A 9,894-nucleotide genomic window follows, 5' to 3' on the forward strand; every position below is an offset into this window, starting at 1 on the left:
TCTCACAGGAATAAAGCCAATGACCTTAGTCTTGTTAGCACCCGTTACATCCAGGTGAACTTGTGGGCCACAGCCAGAGCTTCAGGGTTGTTTGCTGGAGATATAATGCAGGGGGCAATATGGGAGAGGTGATACAAGAGATGAAGCTTGTGGGGAGGGTATAGCTCAAGTGGCAGAGCACATGCTTAGCATGCATGAGGTCATGGGTTCAATCCCCAGTACCTCCTCTAAAAATAAGTAAATAAACCTAATTACGTCCCTCCCCCTGCCAAAAACAAAAACAAAAACGAAAACAAGAGATGAAGCTTGATCTGCAGTCAGATTTGAATCACTTTAGGGATTAGCACATTGGAATATACAAGTATGTAAGTCTCAGAGCCTCAGTTGCATCATAAACATAATGAGGATGTTAACCTAAGTCAGAGGATGCAGGTAGGAGCAGTAAATGTGATCATGTAAAATGTGTGGTGCAGCGCATACGGGTGCTTCCACAATAAAAGGTACAAGCTGGAGTAACAGTGGTCTAAGGGTGTATGTATGTCTGTGGGTTGGGAAGGGAGAAGGGAAGGGTGGCTGCTCTAGGATGGATGCTGGTCTCCAAAGGCAAGAGCAAGGGGAGGGAATGAAGTGAGAGGTGGCTTTCAAAGGTGATGAAACCATCTATTCCAGAGTCCAGGAATTATCTGTTCATTTAACTGCCCCCACCTTCCTAACCACGCATCCTGCCTTGTTCAGGGCCTGTTCCAGTAGATCCCAGATCCCTCAGGGAGCCTGGGAGAGTCACCCAATTATGGTTTTATGTTTTAAGATCTGGAGGGAAATGTTAGACATCATTAAATCCCACTGTGTCATTTTATCAGTGAGGGAACTGAGGCCTGGAGACACTTCTCAAGGATAATGTTCTTCTAGTCTTGCTTCTGCTACTAATGTGCTATGAGGCCTTGGGCAAGTCACTTTGCCTCTCTGAGCCTCCAGTTTCCTCCTCTGTAAAATGGGGGCTTGCAGTATTCCGATTTCAATTTAAAGTTCCCTTCAACTCCAGTCTTTGCTGTATTAAAATAATGGTTCCCTCTACCACTCTCAGGTTTAGACATTAGATTAACTCATTCCCCCAGCACACTCCCAGCCTCACATACAACAGTCAAGAAAAAAACATATTTGGATAACTTGAGCTCACTTGACTGTAACCAAGTGCTGGTTTTCAGCAGGGCTAAGGACAAGAAGAGATCAGTCACCCAGAGGAGGCTGGTGGTTCCCAGGCGCCTGCCGGGTGTGCCCAGCCTCTGTGATCTCGTCCCTGCAGGGCTCCCAAGAGCTGGCAGTGCAGTGGGGATGAATAAGGCCAGCGATCGCACCTTACATGGCCATCCCCAAGGCTGCCTGGAATCCCTGGGATTACGCAGACTTCTGGAAGATTTGGAGCAAGTGCACATCACCTGCTGCCTCCACAAGTGTGCCTGGGTTTCTGCAGCCTCCGTCTTGTGACTGAGGAATTTTTAAATGGAAGCTCTGAGCTCACAAAGAAGAAAATGTCTCCCTGATGTCACACAGTTGCTGCCAATTCATCAGTGCAAGCTAAAGGTCAGAGAGGGGGAAGCCACTGCTCCAGGGTCCCGTGGCTGCTCCCTCAGATGGGGCTTCCCTTCCAGCAGGCTTCCCGCCAGCCACCAGGGCCAACCCAGGGGAAGCCAAGCCGAGGGCTGTTTGCATTTCCAGGGCACGCACAGAGGCAGTTCTAACTCCACTTAGCTGCTTCTGCACTTCCCTTCTCAGACATTAACCACTTCGTCCTCCCAGCCCTCTCTTGCCACCACTTTCTGTAGACAGCATGCACCTTGGAACCTTGATACAATGCTGTCCTGTGGGGCCTTCCTGGGATCACTTCAGGGGTAAAACCAAATTGCATGGAGGTTCTTTTGGTATTTTAATAACTAAACGCAGTGATCAAAGAGCAAGACTAGGAGCCCCATGGCCAAGGATGACAGCTTGGTTCCACTGCTTCCCAGTAGTGTGACATTTGCAAGTTATTTAACCTCTCTGAGCCAGCTTCCTGACCTGGAAGATGAGGATAATAAGAATATTTACCTCATGGTGTTGTTGAGAATTCAGTGTGAAGCACTGATACAGAGCCTGGCATGAAGTGAGTGCTCAATGAATGTCAGCTTGGAAGTAACACTCCCAGCTATAACTGGACGAGTTACTTAATCCTTGAGTCTTAATTTCCTCATTTGTCCAACGGAAATAGGCTGATATGTGATTGACAGGGTCGCTGTGAGGATTCAGAATAGAAAGCAATTAACACAGCACCTAGCACGGGAAAAATAAACGGTGACTGCTGGGACTATTATCTCCATCAATCAAACTGTGATCTGTAGGGAAGCCTCGATGTATTCATTATAAAGCCCTTCTCAGAGCCTGACGCAGTCCTTGGCCCCCTACAAGTTGTAATCCAGGGTTAAAAGACGAGACATATGAAAAGCATGTATATGATCAAACATGGACAAAGAAAAAAAATTTTTTTAATTAGTTGTAGAGTTTTTCCCTCTTTGGGGGACTGTTTTCAATTCCAGCTGAAGTCTCCAGGGAGAAGAGAGGGCTGAAAAGAAAAAGTTACATGAGTAAGAGAGAAGGGATTAACTGGATGACGGCAAGGAGATAGTAGATGGAAAATGAAGTGACGTCAAGGAGGAGGAGGCTGAAATAACTGAGTAATAAGATAGCAGTGGATTTCTCTAGAGTTGGGAGGCACCACAGGCTAGCTCTCTACTTCAAATGTAAGGAACAGGCCTGGAAAGACAATGGCAACCAACCTGGGAACCAACTGCAGCCTCGGCTGCTCAGCGTGACTCACTGTGCCTGCAGGTCTCCCTCTCAGGTCCCCTCACGGCCCCCCAACAGACTCCAGCAAGCTGCCCCCTCAGATCCTGTCTGCTGTCAACCCTGCCTGCCCCGCCTCTCCCGGGCTTCCACTCCCCTCCCATCTAATGGTACCGGGAAGTTCTAGATGAACTGTGATAAAGGTGAATGTGGGCTTCTCTTCTGGGCTCCTCTCACGGTGACCCAAACAGGTGCACCCAGGGAAGGAAACACCTCCTTCCCTGTGTTTACCCCTCCTCAGCCTCTTCCCATCAGTCTTTCCTCTTTCCCTTAAGACAAAGGTGTCCAAAACTCTCAGTTTTACCTTTTCATGGGGCATTAACATTTTAATGACAAGATCTAGAGATTTGACATAGATATATCCTATTCTGTAAACACTTCTTAAGCCTATACCCAATTTCCAGGCACTATTCTAGGCTCTTCCACTTCCTCACAACTGCCCTACTACTATGGGCTGAGGCATCAGCTTTCCACGATGCTTCCCATGGAAAACCTGGGAGAATCACAGTGCCTGACTCTCCCCGCCCTCCTGCCCTTCAAATCCAGGCAATGACCAAGAGTTGTGAGGTCCTGTGTCTCTTGTATCTGCTGGGCCCCTTACCTTAGCCCTTCCTTGTCTGTTACCCTATTCACAGATGCCCCTGCCTCCAGCCTTACCTTCTTCTCCTATCCTACACAGCTGCCTCTTCTTCCTCAAAAGCCCCCTTCATCACTCTATCCCCCCAACTCCAAGTCCTTCAATGGTTTCCCCCCAAATTTCATTTGAGATTCTCATAACCCTGCCCCAGTTCTCTGGAGTGGGTATGTTCATAGGGCCCTGCCTTACCCATGACAGAGCTTTCAGAGAGGGAAGGAGGGGGCTCTCAGAGTACCAGTCTGACCAGAGGGGCTATGTACACAGGAGGGCTGGTGCAAGGTGTCTGGGGTGAAAATCTGAATCATAGTCAATGAGGGCAGCCAAATTCCTATCTGGGAAATCAGGGCAGTCTGAAGGGTGAGGCCAAGCTGTAAACAGAATGAGTAATGAGGTCAGAAACTGGTGGGGACCAGAGTCATGTCTAGATGCAGTTCAAGGAAATGGAAATGGTACAGGACTGAAGCTGTGCACTGAATTATAAGAAGGTACTGGAGACCTGCTTCACTGCTTTACGTGGGGATGGGATGGGAGGAGCAGCCCTCGAACTCCCCCTTCCCTCTGGCTTTGCTCTTTGGTCTTTCCTGTGTGTGTGTAAGGCCCTATCTTCCCTGCTGCCTACAGTTTCACACCCTTCACATGCCCCCAGCACTGCTGAGACTTGTCCAAGGTTGCAAGGTGGTGGATGTGGAAACAGAGCTACATCTCCCACCTAACAGGGGACGTGCTCCGGAGGCAAGCTTTAACTCATGTTCGTAGGTTGGCAGACTGCTTCCCATCTCCGTGTCGCAGATTCCTCATTTGTAAATGAAGGATAATAATAACACTACTTCATAATAGTGTTATATAATAATCACACTAGTATGATGATTAGCCAAGCAAATATTTGTAAAATGCTTACAACAGTGCTTGGCACATAGTAAATGCTGTATAAGTGTTAGTTAAATAAAAATAAGGTGCCCAGATGGTAAATAAGGCCAGTACTCAAAGTCAGTTCTAATTTTAACATTCAAGCCCTTAGATCCTCCACCACTAAGGTCAACAGCAGGTTACAATGGACTAAGCTGACTAGAGGACTTTCAAAAATTAATTTTCATTTCAACTAAGAATAGAAAAACATGCTGTTAGCTTATTTTACTTGGGCACACAGGAAATATCACTTGAGTGACTATCCTTACCTGTTCTTAGGAAACCACTAAGAAATCCAGAAGGACCAGTGCAAATAATAGTACCTATTCCAAATTTAATAGACTTTGCCAAAAAAAAAAAAAAAAAGTTAGACTTAGAAAATGACTGTGGAGGGGAGGGTATAGCTCAGTGGCAGAGCACGTGCTTAGCAGGCACAAGGTCCTGGATTCAGTCCTCAGTATCTCCATTAAAAAATAGGTAAATAAATAAACCTAATTACCTCCCTCCCAAAAAAAGAGGTAAAAAAGAAAAGAAAAGAAAATGACTGTGGACCTCAAGAAGGAACAGCATGAATTAAGGAAGCTAAATTGAGTCTGGCCAAGTTCAAGGCTACGGCTCATGTTGGAAAGGTAGCTGAGAGCAGATAATGCAAAGAGGAGGAAATAGTATCATATTTCTCTTTTGCAAAACAGTCGAGGGGAGGGTGTTTGGAAAGCAGAGGGAGAATGTGACTGTACGGATTGTAAAATGATTTTAAAAAATGGACTCAGTGTAGTTACAGTTGAGTAGCATTCAAAGAAGAGAGTGCATAAGTCCACCCCAGCTCTCTATCAACCAGAAATCTTTATTAACTGAACGTCTCACACAACTACAGTATAGCACTAATAGATGTTTGAAAATGCTGACCCTGAGACTGCAAAACAGCTTTCTGAAACAAGGGGAAAAAGATTAAATGAAGCTTGGTATGGTTTGTGACAAATGTATTTTATTGCATTCTAATTTTTCCAAAACAAGCAATATTTTTGTCAACTGTAGTATATGGTGATTTATATGCCATCTAATAACTTTCTACCCATCATACTATGAGAACAATACATTGCTTGATGATGGTGGGTATCAGGGTTGAATAAGTATTCCTTTTCTCTAAATATGCTTTTCCTTGCTTCCTTGTTCCCACCCCCTTCCCTTTATGCCTGTCTCTGCTAGAACAGGATTTTGTTTTAGGTCCAGACTTGACCCAATGGTCTTATACTATTTTTATTCTTCCCTTAAAAAGAGGGTGTCCCTGGCCTCTTAGAAACCACTTACCCTTACTCGAACAAGTTTCACACTCAGGGTGCAGGTTCTGAGGTGGGTGCTCTCTCGATTGTAACAGACAAGAAAGGACACTGCCCTGGGTAGAATTTTTAAAAATAAACGCATCTCTTGGGAGGTAGTGTCCTCAGAGAGTAGAGCCACGACAGCTGAGTGGTGTGGAGCATGTGGCTTAATTCAAACAGAAACAGATCCTGCCAGGCGGCCCAGGGACTCCCTGGAACACAGAGCAGAACGGCCAGGGTGCCCGCAGTTCCCCGGATCCCGCCCCACACGCCAGGTTCTCCCGCCTTTTCTAATCACCGTCCCATTCCTCTCGCTCCCTTTAGCAGCCCGCAGCTCAGGGCTCTGCGTACCACAGGGGTCAGACACAAATAAAATCCATACATGGACTCTATTCTCGGGTCACAGAATTTGGTTAACAACTCAGACTGAAGATGGCTCTGGCTCCCACCTCCCTTCCCCACCACAAAATCTCTGCCGGTAAACACCAGTCACTTAGTAACACCCCCAATCAGTTGCCTTTGGGCTATTATTCATCACCGACTAACCTTAAACCAAATTCTCTTCACAGGCCTCCCCCCAGAAGAGAGGAAATTCCACAGCACTGATGTGATGGGAAACGTGATCTGCACTCTTTCTTTCTCACTCTCCCCGGCCAGTTCCCAAACTGGGTTTCCCTGGTCCCCCTGGAAGCGGCCTTCTCCGCTCCCCTCTCCTCCCTCCTCCCTCCTCCCTCTCCCTCTCCATTTTACACACTGTAACCTGATAGGCTGGAAAGTCAGCTTCTTTCATCTTCCATTTCCCACATCCTGAAAGTCTTTAGAGAAGGAGCCCACCCAGATAAAGGAATTCCAAGTATGTGCACCCCCCTCCCCCTTTAACTCCATTCACAAAGCAGATTACTAATGGCCCGAAGCTCCAGGGAGGCCCTACCCCACTCCCCACCCCTGGCCTCCAAAGAGTTTACTCATCCACATCCTTCTCACTGGCACAAAAGCCCAAGTCCACAGGCCCAGAACCAAAAATTAACTTTTCCCCGGACTCGGATCCTCGGGAATGCTTTCAGACTGCACCCCAGTTGGGACTGCAACGGCTACGAGATTCTGTCTACCATTCATCTGTGCCCTCTCAGGCATTTCGAGATAAGAGGGCTCAGGGAAAATGTGTCATTGGATCAGGGGAAAAGATATAAATGTAACATGTGATGTTTCAAGGAGACACGCTCATGTCTTTGGGAAAGATCACAGACTGTTCTAATCCAGAGACATTCCTTTGTGACAGAAATTGTTTTGAGGCCAGAGGAAAATATGCTTTATTTGAGGGGATAGGCAAAGATTGGGTGTGGGTGTGGGTGTGTGTGCGTGTCTGTCTTGGGGAGGGAAGTTCTGGTAACATTTTTGTTAATACATTTCTTGAGTTGAAATATCCTATTGTCATTCCTCACTACCTGGAAATCAGCGTTTACAAAACACGCCCCCTGGGTCAGTTCTTTATTTGCCTCATCCAGAGTTCTGTCACTGCCTGCCTGCTTCTCTGACCTCAGCCTCAAAGGTTAGGAAGTACCCCCCAAGCATCCCCTTTCATTAAGGATGAAAAACTATCTTATCCATCCTTTAGGGATGGTGTAAAAGCTGTTTTGAATCTGTACCAGCTCAGGGATAATCAGTCCCTTGAATTTACTAATCACTGTATGGAAAAGGATTTCCTATATCAAGGAGTGCTCCCCAGTCCTGATATCAGGGAGTATCTTTAGTAGATTATTGATCCATATCATCTTTGCAATTCACAGGATCACAGGATAGTTGGCTAACTTGCTCAGTGCTCTAGTATTGGACCAAAAATATGCGAATGGCCAGGCCCATGTGAGTGCATTGGGTCATGCATTCAATAGATCTAATTTTTGCCCAGAAAGTCTCCTGGAATTTCAAGAAGAATTTGAGAGGCCAGACCTGGAAGATGCAGTAACAAGGATAAGAAATAACATACTGTGGCAGAACAGCCACATGGCAGCTCCTTAGTTCATCCCTATGGTGCTGAGGAGAAATCTGTACTGTAGATCAGCTCCAGGACTGGCCCATGTTTGCAGTCCTCATGTAAGAGCAGCCTGCTCCGATATCTAGCTGGTAACAGGCTCCTACATGGGTTCAGCCTCCCTAGATAGAAGCACCATGAAGGGATGCCTGCAGCTCGGAGCAGGTATTATTCTCTGAGGCTCAGTTTCCTGTTCTATAAAATACTAATCCTTGCTAATCAAAGTGTGGTCCCCAGACCGGCAGCAAGTTTTCACCTGGGAGCTAGTTAGAAATGCAGGATTTCAGGCCCCATCCTGAAACCTGCTGCATTTGAACAGGAACCCCAGGTGATCCCTGTGCACATTACAGTTTGAGATGCTGTGGCCTAGACTCAGGATCTCGAAGGTCTTCTTTCTAGTTCTGAAATTGTCTGAACTCATTAAGTGGTTTCCAAGGAAGTTTTTCTTCTCTAATAAATAGTTTTCCTCCTTTCTTATGCCTCCACTCTTGGCACTTACTATCTCCCCTGCCAAGGAACTCAAATTTCAATAAGCATCAGATGTGCATGAAGAGCTTGTTTAAGATGCAGATCCTGAACTCCATCAAGAAATGCACAGAGTAGGACTGCTGTGGGACCAGAGATTCTGCATTTCAGCTAGCTTCCTCCTGGTAGGTCTACAGATTATGGTCCCCGAATTACATTAAATTTTTTTATTATGGAAAAAAATTTTAGCATACAAAAGATAGAAAAAATAGTAATAATAACAAATCATTTTCAATACCAGGCTTCAGCAATGATCAACTCCAGGACAATTCTATTTCAATCACATTACATTTGAAAGACTTTGGCATGTAGATCTTCCCAATCTTCGTTCCCTGCTTCCAGCCTTTTAAGGCTCAGTTTATTCTCCCCAAGGACAAGAGTTGTGTGATAGTCTTGGAATCCCCAGTACCTAATACTGTGCTTAGCACATGCAGACACTCAGTACGTGAATACAATAATACACTGAAAAGAACTCTGAAGTAAAACATAAACTGGAGGTTTAAACTGGAGATAAACAGGGATTATCTGACCTCTCATTTTTTTCAGTTCTTTGCCTGTGATTCCTTATTCAGTTGGAGAAACTACAGCTTCAAAATGCATCTTTCCCAGTGAAAGAATCAAGAAAAAGTTTCCAGAAGTCCTGGTTCACATCCCTTTCCTTCTCGTCTCAACATTTAAAAAAAAAAAAAAAGATTTTGTGTCTGTGTGTGTGTGGTAAGGGAGAGGGTAGGAAAATACCTCTGGGGCATGAGGATGTTGTCTCACGGCCTTTGTTTTACTCTTTAACCTGGTAATAAATCTCTTAAAGCTCCTGTGGTATTTAGAATATCCTGGACATGGCAAGGTCTTCCCACAGTTGTGAAAGGAATTCAAGTTTACTAAGTGGACGGAGCACTGATATCCCAAAGGCACAGTCCTGCTCTTGTCACCTATTTGCTAATTATACAGGCTAAATCTGAGATGGGTCTGCTAAGGAACAGGGGGAGAGTAAGGGACGGCAGGACCAAACTGAGAACAGAACTCTGCAGTTCCAAAACTCAGCACAACAATCAGGGGATGAAGCGGTAATTAGGCCTGATTATCATGCAAGGCATCCCTGGTTAAATTGGAATGTAGCCGGAGAGACGAAAGGCTGGATGGAGAGTTTGCTATGCTGGAGACATGCTTTGATGTCTGCAGGGAAGGTTATGTTTCATTCAGCCATCCACCCAACCAAAAAAAATGTTGCAGGAGCAACATGAAACCTTCTAAAACATAGCATACGGCAAGCTGAAGAGGAGAGTGAGTGGCTGGGTGCGAGTTCTCCTCGTGGAGCGTGTGTTTGTGTGCACGCGCGTGTGTTCTTAAATGCCGCTTTTCTCAGATTTACCGCTGCAGCCTCTTGGATCTGTCAGAAGACAGGAAAAAGAGAGAAGGAGCACACGCTCCGACGATTAACCCAGCATCCTTGGCTTAGCAGATTCTTATGACAAGGGAGAGAACGCATCTAAGCTCAGGGCAGCCTTTTTAACCTGCTGTGGGGAGAAAGCAAAGGAAACAGAAGTAAATGACTCTCTGTGTTCCTGAGAGGCCCAGAACTAGGATCATAGATGCGGATGGAG

General features: G+C 45.8%; 1 protein-coding gene and 1 long non-coding RNA gene across 6 annotated transcripts in view; both read left to right on the top strand.

The window, feature by feature from the left end:
* Positions 1 to 7,160, top strand: part of FGD2 (FYVE, RhoGEF and PH domain containing 2) — a 106,011-nt gene extending 98,851 nt beyond the window's left edge. For 3 of the 5 annotated variants that reach the window (XR_004313553.1, XR_004313549.1, XR_004313550.1), the window contains 2 exons: positions 1,304 to 1,581; positions 6,309 to 7,160. The gene's annotated coding sequence lies outside the window, so the exon portion shown is untranslated. The remainder of the gene's footprint in view (positions 1 to 1,303; positions 1,582 to 6,308) is intronic. The other 2 variants (XR_004313551.1, XR_004313552.1) reach the window with 1 other exon arrangement.
* Positions 7,161 to 7,874: 714 nt separating this feature from the next.
* LOC116658263 lies at positions 7,875 to 9,105 on the top strand. Its single transcript, XR_004313555.1, has 2 exons — positions 7,875 to 8,418; positions 8,840 to 9,105. It is a non-coding gene; the product is annotated as an uncharacterized LOC116658263 (long non-coding RNA).
* The last annotated feature ends 789 nt before the right edge of the window (positions 9,106 to 9,894 follow it).

Source organism: Camelus ferus, chromosome 20, assembly GCF_009834535.1.
Source record: "Camelus ferus isolate YT-003-E chromosome 20, BCGSAC_Cfer_1.0, whole genome shotgun sequence".
NCBI lineage: Eukaryota > Metazoa > Chordata > Mammalia > Artiodactyla > Camelidae > Camelus > Camelus ferus.